The sequence below is a fragment of the Saccostrea echinata genome, unplaced genomic scaffold (genome assembly GCF_033153115.1).
Source record: "Saccostrea echinata isolate AGI-Se365-2 ecotype Australia unplaced genomic scaffold, CSIRO_AGI_Sech_v1 ptg000046l, whole genome shotgun sequence".
Classification (NCBI taxonomy): domain Eukaryota; kingdom Metazoa; phylum Mollusca; class Bivalvia; order Ostreida; family Ostreidae; genus Saccostrea; species Saccostrea echinata.
In genome coordinates, this window is record NW_026889795.1 from 8,116,202 (window position 1) to 8,128,416 (window position 12,215).

Sequence of the window (12,215 nt, forward strand, 5' to 3'; positions counted from 1 at the left end):
TAGGATTAGTGACGTACCTACATCGACCTTTCAAGAGTTCTATCTTTAACATATATTTAATACAGTACATGCATTTGATTTTGATATTAACATGAAAAAGGTGAAGATACCAAACAGTGATTGATTTAAATGAAATTTAAATAATACAAACTTGTGAACAGGGCATAGAACATGGACCCCTGAAAATTCCAGAGGTGGAATCAGTGCCTATATAGGAATAATATCTACAGATGGCGTCAGAACTTCATTTCTATCATGAATTCTGTCGAGGATTATATCAAGCGATGGGCGAATTTATGACCTTGGTACTTTGTCATAATGGAATACGTGTTTTAAACTCGTTTTTGAAACCTAGGAAGCAATATGCGAACCATATACCCTTCCATTTTCACTAAATCGGAGGTGATGAACGAATTAATTCAGGCTTCGTGAATAATATGATATAGTTACAGGAGGCAAGGCGATCTACCCTACATATTCTGGATTCCTAAACTTCATGAAAATTCTTACAAACAATGATTAAATGTACATTGCAAGGTCCAGCAAATGCCCTACCAAGTCCTTATCTTTACTACTCAAAAACATTTTAACTGCTGTAAAGACGAAACGTCAGCCGCACTGTACTTCAGCATATTCAAAAAGTGGTATAAATCAAATGTGGATTTTCAAAACTCCAAAAGACTTTATGAAAAATTCAATATCACAAAATTTTTCAAAATTCAGTAAAATCAAAACGTACAATTTTACTACTTTTTATACAACCATTCCTCCCAATAAATTAAAGACTAGGCTTTCTGATACCATAGACACTTGCTTCTTCAATAAAAGTGGAACTTGAAAATTTTCATATTTTGTGATTGGTCATCTACAAAATTACTTTGCTGAATCTTATTCTGATTTCACGCATAAGTTTCTGATGTGTTATTAAAAAGATGTTTGAGTTTCACATTGACATCATCTATGAAGTTTTTGGAGACCAGACCCCAGGATCATGAAACAGTCTTAGGCTTAAGTCAAATTTTCAATCGCCTGTAACATGTTTATTAATTACTAGATGAAATCCCGCGTAAGCGCGGGGAATTGAATTTATACCACTACCGACAGAAAAAATCTAATAATATATATATATTGTAGTTTCCACTGACAGCCTACAGGCTAATAGCAGGAAGAAATACTTTGTTCAAAATCCCGCATGAAGTAGAAGTACGTCTCCAATCCCCCCCACCCCTTGTAAAACTTATATCATTAATTGACGTTTATTGTGAAACCTGTTTTATACTATGTTATGGATATTGTATATACTATGTTATGAATATTGTACTTCAGATGGTCTTATTTCATTTCCGTCAAGAATAAAAGCAGTGAATATGCACAATTTACTGATAAATAGATTTTTTTTTTTGGTAAAAATTCACAGGTACTTGGGTCTTGGTTTATAAATATGTATGTACCTTATTGATATGTAAAAACTGTATCTTACCTCTTTTTTTACACATCAGTAAGGTACATACATATTTATAATCCAAGACCCAAGAACCTGTGTGAAAATTAGCTGTTATATAACGCCCTATGAATACACTGGCGGATTTAGAGGGGGGCGCAGCCCCCCTCCCGTTTTCTGTCCAAAAAATACATAAAATTTAATAAATCAATTTTTTTGGTGTGTCCGTGGGCCCCTATCCCAACCCCAAACTGGTCCCCCCCCTTTCAAGATTTCTGGATCCGCCACTGGAATAGGCCGAATATTTGATACAAAAGACTGTATTAAAAAAAACCGAAATGTATTGATTATTAAAGCACAAAATTTTACAGCATTATTGTATTTGAATAATGCCTTATTCGTTAATATTCTCTTTTCATGTAAGCAAGTTTATAACAAAGTACAAATTGTACTTCGGGTTCGTTGCCACGATGCTCTCAGTGAGGAATATATACAAATTTTAAGGATAAATGTATTAGGAAAACCGACTATATATATGAAATAGTCTTTCGATATATAAATATACTCACAACTTACAGTGTTATCAATGATTTACCACTATTTCAATGACCATTCACACAAAAGCTTTTTTTATGTTAAAGCAGCTATAATCGCCTCGTTTTTCTTTTTAACATCTTTTTTAGATCCGCCAACCGGAAACGCCACCGTACTCACGTTTTTGCTATTTCATGGCTGTTTATAGAAAATAAAAATAGACTTTTAATTTAATGTACGATACTTACAATGCAAGTGAAATCTAAATATAGTTTACGGACATCATCTTGTATCGTGTGTATTCTTAGAGGAGTAAGTAAGAACTCTGGTTCACCCGTTTCGGAGTTTATTTGCAAAATTTATTAATTTATAAGTATAGATTTATGTAGTAATATTCCACTCCTATCTACATATGGTGTGTGTGTCTCCAAAATTATTCCATACAGGAGCATTCTCTGAGCACGATCACTTTTTAACCAGGGCAGGCTGCTGACAAATTGATGTTACAGGGATTTCAACAACCTCCTCTAAAGCCAGCATTTGGAAAATTCTATGGTCATTATAATGTTTATTGTTTGCAAATATAATCTATCACTGGGTCGTATTTCGTTGAAATAGTTCACTCTCATTGTTAGGCCATTTTTTTTGTAATAAATTTGATTCTATTCCATCTACCTGATCAATACATTGTGCTCACGGCTGGTGAGACAGGTCTTCAGGGGATGCGTACTCCTCCTAAGCACCTGATCCAAACTCTGGAATTTCCAGTGGTTGGTGATTTATGCCTTATTTACAAATTTGTCTTGTCTGTAGGTTTTTATTTTAGATGTTTGCTCTGCTCCCGATTTGTATTGTTTTAATGGAATTTGAGCTTGAATTTGATTTTCTGAAAGGATATTAAATTCTAGGTACTTAAATAAATGTTTACTAGAATGCTGCGTTCAAAATGCTTTCAGCCATATTGGCTCTTCATTCAGTTATGCTATATATATATATATATATATATATATATATATATATATATATATATATATATATATATATATATATATATATATATATATATACACATAGATATAACCATCAGATTCTCCTAAACATGATCGAAGTGTTGTAAATGCAGCTAAAGTACAACTTAGAGTAAATATCCTTTCAGTAAATCGTGCTGTAAAATCAAGGGCCAAAAGCTGGAACTTAGATTGTAGAAAATGTATATACAGATTATATCTACTGTCTGTGGACTTTATTTTTAAATTTCAACGTCATTTTACTTCCGCATTTGAAAACAAATTTTGACACTTTGTTTGTCTCTTACCTATTTAGAGTTGTTTATACGCCGTCTTTAGACTAAACGCTGAACAAGTATAAAACATTTTTCTTAATTAATACGTATTCTGGTGTTTTAATGATAAAGAATGAATAAGTTTAGAAAATTCAAGGAAACAGACTGATTCATCACAACTAAATCTAATTACAATGTACATGACAAAGTGAAATTTAACTATAATGTATATGACAAAATGAAATCTACTTACAATGGTTATGACAAAATGAAATGGGGAACTTCATTTTAAAACTTGTCGTATTTTTGCTAAGTGCTATTTGCTTCGTTCAGTATGAAATTAAGATGCATACATTCTTAAGAAAGATATTATAGAGTCTACAATATTCACAAATCATTTAATATATCGTTTATTATGTCGTTATATTATTCATCACTTTTTACTCAGGAATGGCTTAATTAAACATATAGTGACAATTACATACTAGAGGCAGTTTGTCCTCTTTTTATCACATCAAGTGTTTTAATCACCTCTTCGTGAGTTCGTGAGAGAATGGTTTAATGTTTAAGAACTTTACAATTTTAAATCCAAGTTGTTTACCACTAATTGCAGTTTTGTTCTAGTTTTCTAAATATATTTTTTCTCCTTACATTTCAATAGTATTTATAAGTGGTTGTTATAAATTATTTCCCCCTTTTCTTTAGGCTATAAGTGAACGTACAGGGATATTTTTAATGATTAATTTGGTAATTTGGTAAATTCAGATCAGAGAACCATAAGTTTAAAAACACCAGGCCCAAGGAACATAAACTGAAAATAGACTTAAGCCGAAAATTTAGATTTCTTAATATTTCGATCTTTATTCAATGAATATGTTTAAAAATAAGTGTAAAATATTACAGTAGAAATGCATGTTGAAATTTCTGTTCTATTTTTCAAAATGATTTCAAAACTTATTATAATTTACAGAACTTTTCGACTTAAGACTGTTCTCAGTTTATGGTCTTAGGGCCTGATTTGAATTTCTGCATTTTAGTTTATAATTCAGTTTTTACAGGAGTAGTTGACTGTATACTACTACACCCTCACCATATCGAGAATCCATCAATCAGGAGGAAATTTTAACATTGAAGAAAAACACAAATGTAAATTGAAGCCCAGTCATTTTGTAATCTATTACGCAGATTGACTTACTACATTAATTGAATTCTAGGCCCCCTAAGTTTAATGCAGGGCTTAGCCTTTTGTTAGTATTGAGGTCTGCAATTCTTGTAAGCGATATATATTTTCGAATTTTACTGATTCTGGACATCTAAATGACAAACTATTTGATAGTAACCATCAGAATTATGGCCCCAGACGTACGTGATAATCTGTTCATTTCCCTGAAATTGTGTAAACGTCAAATTTTCCAAGTGAAAATGCTTTTAAAGATGGCGTCACCAGACCGCTCCTAGCAGCAAGCTTTGCATTTTAGATCATAGCAAATGTACATATACGTCTGATTCTTGATCCCGGGGGCTGCAAAACGTGTTCGTTCCTCATCAATCTGGGGCTAGAGTATTATAAATTGACGAAAACATTACTTCCGAAAGTTTGGTATATCTTTAGTTATTTCTGAGTTAATTTTACCTTCAGTTAAGTGTACCGTTCAAGGTAGCTCAGTCGGTAAAGCGCTCGCTCCGTTATCGGGAGGTCGTGAGTTCGAATCTCGGCCGCGACTGACCTAAGTCGATGAAAAATGGGTAGCAACTGTTCCTTCGCCATGCTCTCGGCACTTTGAAGTGAAAGTTGTCCTTCGGATGAGACCTTAAAAACTGAGGCCCCGTGTCACTGCAGGCGTTGGCACGGTAAAGATCCCTCACTGCTCAATGGCCCTTAGTGCCGAGTAAAGGTCAAAATTTGAAGCCCTTCACCGGTATACGGTGACGTCTCCATATGAGTGAAAAATTCTCGAATGGAAGGTAAAACAACATACAATCAATCAATCGGTTAAGTGTACGTAACTGTTGGAAAGGAAGATGAATCATATGTATGTTTTGGAGAAGCATATGTCTTTCTTCATAAAAAATGAAACAATTGAAGTTTAAATCCCAAAGATTAGTAATACTGAACGCAGAATTGACAATCTTGATTGATTGATTGATTGTATGTTGTTTAACGTCCCATTCGAAAATTTTTCACTCATATAGAGACGTCACCATATACCGGTGAAGGACTTCAAATTTAGATCTGTACTCGGATCTCAGGGCCATTGAGCAGTGAGGGTTCTTTATCGTGCCAACGCCTACGGTTTTAAAGGTCTCATCCGAAAGACCCGTGACTTTCATTTCAAGTGCCGGGCGCTTGGCGAAGGAACAGTCACTACCTATGTTTACGTCTTAGGTTTGACGTCGCGCGGCGAACGAGAATCGAACCTGGGACCCCCAATCACGAAGCGAGCGCCCTACTAGTAGGCTACCGTGACCGGTAACTGACAATCTTGAAAACTCAAACAGATGCAAGATGCTGGTGTTGCAAAAAACGATAATTCTACTGCATTTTGCTTTTTAAAGAGTATAAAAAAATGCTTATTTTAGCAAATTTTACAAGTGGTTGTAATCATTTTCTTTCAAAGGGACAGGAATATTAATGTAGAGCCTAGTGTTGCATAATAAACTTAAATATATAATTATCTCTCGGTAGATAAAAAAAGGAAGAAATCTTTATTAATACTATTTAAAGTAACCAAGGTTTTTCCACTTTTCAAATAATAGGAATTTATTATACAGGACATGTAGGATATATAAGTTGTCAAGTTTAAAGCTATTTTCGTACAGTTGAAAGATCCTAAACAATATTTAATGCACACTCAAAAAGTAGAACCTTCATGTGGAAATTAAAAAAGAAGTATATAATAGGATACTTCATACGCTACTCTGCTTCAGAAATTCTTTAACCTTTCAACATTAAATTTCATAGAAAGAAAAAATATTGAAATTAGATGTTTATACATACATTTCCTTTCTTACCTTTCATATCATTAACAACAAGATGTGTTTATGAAACACGGGTGCCCCCGTATGATAGCTCATGGCGAAGGTTAGTGTTTCTCAAATTCAGTCAAATTCCAAAGTCAAGGTCAAAGATCAAAGCTGTTGATACACAAAGAAAGGTTTGCGACAACAAACACACCTGTGAAATATGAAAGCCCTATGATCAACCGTTCTAAAGTTCAAGGTTTTTTTTTTATTCAAAAGTAAGTCAAACATCAAGGTCAAGGACAAAAGGTCAAAAGTGTTGATACCCATGGGGAGGTCTTTTCAGAAGGAATACATATGTGAGATATGATAGCCCTAGCACCAACTGTTCAAAAGTTATGGCCAAAGATAAAGTTTTTCAAAAGTAGGTCAAACGCCAAGTTTAAGGTCACAGGTCAAAATTGTTGATACCCAAGGGAAGGTCTTGTCACAAAAAATAAACAGGTGAAATATAAAAACCCTAGCAACTGTTCAAAAGTTATGGCTAAGGTTAAAGTTGTTCAAAAGTAGTCAAACTCCAAGGTCAAAGAGTCACAATTGTTGGTACCCTAGGGAACGTCTTGTCACAGGAAATACACTAGTGAAATATGAAAGTCCTAGCATTAACCGTTCAAAGTTATGGACAAGGCTAAAGTTTTTTTTAAAAGTATGTCAAATTACAGGTCACGGTCAAATGTGAAAAATGTTGGTACCCAAGGGAAAGTAGTGTCAAAAGGAATATACCAGGGATGGGGTAATTGAAAAAGTAATTGTAATTGACTGTAATTAATTACATTTTTTTAAGTTATTGGAAGTAATTTGTAATTGAACATTTTTTCAATTACTTGTAATTGTAATTTAATAAATTACACTGAAAAAATACCATGTAATTTCAATTACTTTTTCAATTACATTCAATTACTTTACATAATACACATTCATGATATATTCATGATATATCGTCGCCACTACCTCCCCATTTTACTGGTTTTTATTTTATTGTTAAGCATATCCTCAATCCTTCAATTATACAAAATCTTAGGTTAATGCTTACAAACAAATAATTAAATGATTGGCTTGATAATAATAAACTAGTTTCTTTCTATAATCATTATGTAAATTTTGAATTTTTTTATCTATGTTTATAAATATGAATCTTGAACCACCCTTCATAGGTCTATTCAGCTATGAAACACACATTTATTATATTTCAATCTTTGTTGTTTGATCAATAATAAAGAAAAAGAAGGTGTGTGTCATTAATTAAGTTCTCTCTTCTTGGGAAGAGATAATTGCCCTCCAGATCACATGTAGGTTTTGTGTGGTGGAAACTGCATCAAACTGATTTAAGAGATTCTTATTGTTTTGTAAATAAATGTTATAAATTAAACCACTATGATACACAACGCCTATAGGCATATTATTTCTTGTACTGTTTGTGCAGAGGCTGAGCTTATATACAAATAAATGATGTTCTGTATATTCATTGACAAGGATTATAAATTTTTCAAAAAAATTAAAAATGTAATTTGTAATTTAATTAATTACTTTTCCAAAGTAATTGTAATTTAATTAATTACATGTCTTAGAAAGCCTGTAATTTAATTGTAATTTAATTGAAGAAAAGTCAAAGTAATTGTAATTTAATTAATTACTTTTTAAAGTAATTGACCCCATCCCTGGAATATACACTTCAAAAATTAAAACCCTAGCGCCAACCGTTCAAAAGTTATAGCCAAGGTTAAAGTTCAGTAAAATTTTGCAAAAGTTTGTCAAACTCCAAGATCAAGAGGTCAAATATGTTGGTACAGAAAGAAAAGTCTTGTCACAAGAAATACACATATGGAATATGAAAGTCATATAGCTCTAACCAATCAAAAGTTATGGTCAAGTTTAACGTTTTTGCAGACAAACAGACAGACAGATAGACAGACGAAAGGACAGAGCAAAAATTATATGCCCCCAAATCTTCAATAACAGCGGGGAAAAAAATATACATAATCTTATTATACTGATTGTACAAAAACAAAAGTCGTTTAATAAAGGGCAAAAGAAGTCGTAAAAGAGGCCTATAGGCCAAATGAGTATCATTCATTTCGCAGACTTGGACCCTTTTGGTTCCACACATATCTGCACGGTCTAGAATCTTTTGCCAGGAATTTTACATTTGATGAGGACTCGATGGTTACTGAGGCAATTCAATAAATAACTTTGAATGAAGTAATGTTATTCCGATGAGATGGATCTGGGGAAGTGTCTTTAGGGCAGTCAGTGAGTCGGAACTATCACAATATTCACCATACACCACTAGACGGAATTTTGCCGCGATTGTCTGATTTCCTTGAAATAACGCCTATTGAAATAAAGTACGTCTGTCGTGGAAATATAATTAAATGCATACCAGTTTTACGTATCGCATATTTAATATTTTATGACTACTTTTAAAAATGATAATGTAGCAATCGGGCAGTAAAACATATCCTTTAAACATATATTGTCCTCCCTCCTTTCCTTGGCTGGATTCGGCAGACGTATTTAAGTATGACCCATTCCTGTCTGCAAACAAATCTCGATCCAGATCAAACTTATGTTACGCTGTTCGTAATGTAAAATATGTATTTTGTTTAATTCTTAAGAAATAAATAAAGGCCATAGAATATCTTTTACACACGAAACTTCATAGGTATGTGTATTTAAAAAAAAATACATTTTTCAAATAAAAGGCATTGAAATGGATTTTACATCCTATCGGCTGGACTGTATGAAATTTTCATCCAACAGATTCCCATACCTCCTTATAAGCTTTATCCTACATCAAACAGCCAAACATGGGTATCAGATGTAGAAACTATAACTCATTTTGAATGAAATATAAAGATAACAAACAGTAATCAAGCTCAGAAGTCCACTGAAACAATACAAATTTGGAGTAGAGCAAACACGGACTTCTAAAAACATCAGAGGTGGGATCAGGTGCCATGGAGGAGTAAGCATCTCCTGTCGACCGATCAGACTCGTTGTATGCTCCTTGTCATGATCGGGCAAAAGGAAAATCTGTAGACAATTCAGTGTGAAAATGATGGCCTAACAATTTGCATGAAAAACGTCAGTCAACATTCGGCTTAAAGATAGATTGTATTTGCTGACAAGGTCATTGTATCCATCATAGAATCTACGAAATGACTTTAAATGAGACGTTGATATTCTGTTTTATCAATTTATTTGTCAATAGCTTGCCTCGTTTTAGAAATTGTTCGTACGTAGAGCACGCTCTTACGTATCGAATCATCTGCGAAACATAAACCCCATAAGCGGGTGATTATTATATATGATGACCGTCAAGCAAAAACCACCCTTAAGTCAAAAATTTGACATTTTGAGTTAATTAGCAATCCTGGTATACAATTTTCTCTTCTTTCAAATGATATATAACATGACATTGTTTATAAACTAGAAATAAGTGACAATTTAAAATAAAAAAAAAATACATACTCTTTGTCATGACGCTGTGTTTTATCGGAAAACGTCATTTATTTTGTTCTCACATTTCCATGGTTGTGTTTTAAAAACTGCACAAGAAAAATCACCCCGGACTACAAATGACATTACATATGTGATTTTTATTTAATAACTTTGTTATTTTCTATTTTTATGATCGATAATTTTAGCATTTTAGAAGAAAAATCAGGTTTCTATTACCTCCCCTCCTTTATACAAAAGAGACACGAGATGTTTTGTTTCTTATTTTTTTTTAATCATTTTTCAGTTTATTTTTCTTTTTGGGGGAGGGGGGTTTATTGTGCCTTTATGCCCTTTATATGGTCTATGCTAGAGAAGTTTTATTCGCCATTTTATGATCGAAAATTGAACAATTTCATGATCAGGATATGTCGAGTCGACATATGAATGAAGGTAAATGTTGCTAATTGATAATACGTAGTCGATATATCTAAATGTGTATTTCCACAGAAAGTGTTTCTGTTTCTCATGTGTATATACGATTTTGAATAAATTCGGCTTCATATGATTACAAAAAATTAGGTCTGCTAATAAGGGGCATTCTGATAACAAACGACCCCACCATTTTCCAGAGAGGGAGAGAGAAATCAATATATTATTTCACATATAAATTAAATCAAGCCGTTCGTCGAAAATACTTTCTGTCCTGGTGGGTTTTTTTTTTTTTCAAATGATGATTTTGTTCCGGAATTTATTCTTTTTTGGAGCAGTTTGAGGAGCAGATTTGATTGCATCTTTCTATTCATCTCGCACAAATGGCCCAAAGAGCTTTATAAAGAATTCATCCTCTCTAGCCGCCACTACACATTTTACCGGAAACAGAGGAACAAAATTTGCTGAAGAGACACTGCATTAAAGATGCATATAATACATATCGCTGTAATATAATTTTTGGCTTTTGGCACTGAACTTCGTTTTCCAGTAAACGGAAGGAAGTCCCCTTCCCCTTCTTATCTGCTGAAAATGTGCACTTCTCGCTCCTCGTGGTGGAAAGCAAGCTCACAAATCAATCAACTTCTCTCCGTCTATATAGCTTACTTATTAGAGGAAGTCCAACATCCACCACCTCCTATCAAGGTACAGGACTTGCATGGAAGTAAAGTTTTTAACTGATAGCAAGTCTTCATGATAAATAAATGTCTGTTTTAGGAAAAGAATTAATCATTTGAAAATAATTGACAAATTGAATGTGTTTTTTTTCCTGCTTGATTGTAGACGACAATTTTGCTAAAATTAAGACAATTATATAATACCTGACCTACATACGTATTTGCTTCAGCTATGCAGATAAAAATGCATTACCAGAAGTGAATTCGTAATTTGCAGTGTGACTGGGGTCCATATTTTTTTTTGTTGAAAAAATAATTATCAGGATGAAGATTTCCGCACAGAATAAAGTTTCTAAAACGTAGAATTTAAAGACCAGTCATGAGGGAGGGACACTGCTGCTTTCTCTTTTAAGCAAATGTTTCGTGCACCCCTCCTCCTGGCGTGACATACATTTGTAATAGGTGTTAACTTTAGAACACCATTTTCATTAGTGGTTCCAGAATATTTTTGTACACTCTCCTATATTTTCATGTTTATTATTTCCCAGGTTCTTATTTTGATTTGAGATTCTGCTTGGTCTTATTTCCGAGCTTATTTGTACCTTAATTCAAAACCTCATGTCAGTCGTAATGAAAACACCGGTTCCAATAAACAACAAAATTTATTTACCTTTGTATATATATATATATATACATATATATATATATATATATATATATATATATATATATATATATATATATATATATATATATATATATATATAGTATAAAAAATATAACAATTGTAAATTCCTGCCTTGTAGAAAAATCCTAACAACCGTATAAAAATCACCCCCCAACCTAGCGTACGGAAACGCTAGCCCAACCTAGCCGGGGAAAAAGGCCTAGGGTAATTTAGAAAACCCCTTATTTATTTAAGAATACCTTAAAACCTATCTCCTAGCTTTTAGAATTATGGCCTAATAAATTTAACAGGAGCAATAGACGACGACAATTTAGTCAAATGCCTAATATCTTAACATAATTTCTAGGAGTGCAACCTGTTAAATACCTAATTAACCTTTATTAAAGTGAGAGAACCTGCAGCAAGTTAATGCTTTCCAAGATTCCCCACGTGTCTAACAGTTACACGGGTTTATATACTCTTTGTAAACAATAGAATCTTTAACTTGAAATCTAGTGAATACACCCCAAGGGTATGAATTTTGACTGAAATTAGTAACACCTAAAAGCTAGGTTAACTTCCGTATTGATAGTCAATGAGAATTTAGATCATCAAACATAAACATTTACCCATAAGAGTTGATGGAAGCAACACGTGCTATTATCTGAGAAGGTTTGTAAATATAAACAAAATGATATGGGTGATAAGGCAGTATACCAATAT